Source organism: Brassica rapa, chromosome A04 (genome assembly GCF_000309985.2).
Source record: "Brassica rapa cultivar Chiifu-401-42 chromosome A04, CAAS_Brap_v3.01, whole genome shotgun sequence".
Classification (NCBI taxonomy): domain Eukaryota; kingdom Viridiplantae; phylum Streptophyta; class Magnoliopsida; order Brassicales; family Brassicaceae; genus Brassica; species Brassica rapa.
In genome coordinates, this window is record NC_024798.2 from 14026868 (window position 1) to 14029930 (window position 3063).

The window sequence follows — 3063 nt, forward strand, 5'->3', positions numbered from 1 at the left end:
TTACTGATTCTCTTTCTTCACCTCCCTTTAATCTACAGGTGTATGAACTTGAGGAGCAGGGGTCCATCAAACCTAGTTCCAATAGCTGCAGACATCAGAGCTTTAGAGAGAGAGTGTGCTAGAAATAGAAGAGAAGAAGAGCAACAGGCTCACTTGCAGAGATTGAGTACTGATATGGGAGACATACCTCAAAACCAACAGCGAGCAGCTCGACCCATTGGCACTTACGACCGCCCCAACATTCATGGTCATAGATTGGGAATCCGAGCACCCGCTGTGGCAGCCAACAACTTTGAGATCAAATCAGGACTCCTCAACGTGATCGAGAATAACAAGTATCATGGCTTGGCTCTAGAGGATCCATTTGATCACTTGGACAGGTTTGACAGCTACTGTGGGTTGTCAAAAACCAATGGTGTGTCCGAAGATGCCTTAAAGCTCAAGCTATTCCCTTTCTCTTTGGGGGATAAGGCACGTCAGTGGGAGAAGTCTCTACCCAGTGACTCCATCACTACTTGGGATGACTGCAAGAAAGCATTCTTGGAGAAGTTCTTCTCTACTTCAAGAACTGCTAAGCTGAGAAACGAGATTTTCAGCTTTCAACAGAAGAACTTGGAAGGCTTCAGTGAAGCCTGGGAGAGATTCAAGGGCTACCAAGCTCAATGCCCACACCATGGATTTTCTAAGGAGAGCTTGCTGAGCACATTCTACCGTGGTGCTCTTCCTAAGTACAGAGCCAGACTGGATACAGCTAGCAATGGGTTCTTCTTGGGGAGAACTGAGGAGGATGCAGAAGAGCTGGTTGACAACATGGTAAAGAGTGATGCAGTCTACAGTGGAGACCACGACAGAAGCAGTAGAACTGAGGATAAGCAAACGAGGAAGGAGTTGAAAGCTCTACAGGATAAGATAGACATCCTCCTTGCTGATAAAGCTACCCAAGAGCAGCTGCACTTTGTCGGCAACCCAAGCCAAGAGACACCAGCTATTGTCCATGAAGTTGAGGGTTTGGAAGGTCAGGAAGAGCTGTGTTTCATCAACAACAATGGTAGCTGGTACAAGAAAGAACCCAACTTTCAGTACAACACCTACCAACAGAAGTCCTATTCCAACAACCAGCAGAGTGGCTATCCGCCAAGAAACAACCAGCAAAGCAGCTATCAGCCTCAGCAAAACCCCTCGTCTGGTTCCTCTGCTCCTCAAGAGAGCAGCACTGATACCTTACTGAAGCAAATCTTGGAGTCTCAGACTAGAAGTGAGAAGCATATTGGTTATGAGTTGAAGAACCTTCATACCAAGATTGATGGGAGCTACAATGAGCTCAACAACAAATTCTCACACCTTGCTTCTACAGTCAGGAATTTAGAGAATCAATTTGCTTCCATGAACACTCACCAGAATCGCCAGCAAGGATCTCTACCTGGAAAGTCTGACCAAAATCCCAAGGAGGCCAAAGCTATCACCCTTAGGAGTGGTAAGCAGTTACCTCCTAGAACCCTCACCAAGGATGCTGAGAAATTAGGTGAGGGGGTTGCCATCAACATAGATGATGAAGTGGTGATTGTTGATGAGAAGATCAATGACGAGATCTTGGAGAAGATAGTGGAAGCCAAAGGTAAAGGAAATGTTGGAGAGGAGAAGAAGACAGTAAAGGATGGTGAAGTTGTTACTCCAGCAAGTGAAAGTTCTTTTGTTCCTCCTCCCTATGAACCCAAACTTCCATTCCCTGGTAGATTCAAGAAGCAGCTGCTAGAGAAGTACAAGGCTCTGTTTGAGAAACAAATGAGTGAAGCTCAGGCTGCAATGCCCATCATCGATGCTTTCATGTTGACTCCTCAATACAGCAAGTTCTTGAAAGATGCTGTAGCTGCAAAGAAGAAGGAGATGGAAGGCATGATGATTCTTACCCATGAGTGCAGTGCCATCATCCAGAGGCTGGATGTTCCCGAGAAGTTAGAGGATCCAGGAAGCTTCACACTACCTTGTGCTCTTGGACCTATGGTATTTGAGAAGTGCCTCTGCGATTTGGGAGCTAGTGTCAGCTTGATGCCTTTGTCTGTTGCAAAGAAGCTTGGATTCACTCAGTACAAGAAGTGTAGACTCTCTCTGGTGTTAGCTGATCGTTCAGTGAAGTATCCTGTGGGCATCTTAGAGGACCTCCCTGTGAAGATTGGAAAGTATGAGATACCTACAGATTTTGTGGTGCTTGAGATGGGTGAGGAGGCTCAAGATCCATTGATTCTAGGAAGGCCATTCTTAGCTACAGCAGGAGCTATTGTTAATGTGAAGGAGGGCACGATTGATCTCCATTTGGGTAAAGAGAACATCCTCCACTTTGACATCAAGAGGAAAATGAGGAAACCAACTGTGTTCGGGCAAGCCTTCTACATTGAAGAGATGGGCACTCCTGCTGATGAGCACCTTGAAGAGTTACCACCTGAGGACGACGAGGAGGGAGCATCTCCCTCTACTCATTCCCTATAGAAGGTAACCCACCACACTCCCTTGTATATACCATTTCATTTTTGCATATTAGTCTTCTTTTCGGTATCTCTCTCTCTACTTGACGACACAGAGACTGTGTCACTCAAGTTTGGGGGAGGTACCAACTATTTGATCATGTTTGCTTTGATGTTGTTTCATTGAGTCATGCATAGCATACCTATTTGCATAGATAAAAAAAAAAAAATCAATCATTTAGTTTGCATCATTTGCATTTTTAGGAGAGTCTAGAGCATATAGGTTGCATTCACTTGCATTGGGAGCAATGATTTGAATGCCTTGTAAAGAACACTACGTTGCACTTGACTAGCTTTTGCACCTCTCAAAAAGACTTGTATGTTTCGAGCCTTGAAAACTCTTCCTGAAACTTGTTGATTGCTGAAACTCAGTCTTTGAAGCCAACTACAACCTTATTAGAAATGAATGAACTTAATGCTTCTTGCTTAGGGTCCCTTGTGTAATGAGTCATGGCTATACACACTGGAGTTGTCACATCTTTTATGCCAATCTTTTTGACAAACTCTAGTGGTAGACCACTCCCAAAACCTTTCCTTCCTTTTA

General features: G+C 44.7%; 1 non-coding gene across 1 annotated transcript; it reads right to left on the reverse strand.

Annotated features, from left to right (window-relative positions):
- Window positions 1-573: 573 nt before the first annotated feature.
- On the reverse strand, window positions 574-680 carry LOC117133858. The gene has a single exon (XR_004457899.1). It is a non-coding gene; the product is annotated as a small nucleolar RNA R71 (small nucleolar RNA).
- Window positions 681-3063: the final 2383 nt, after the last annotated feature.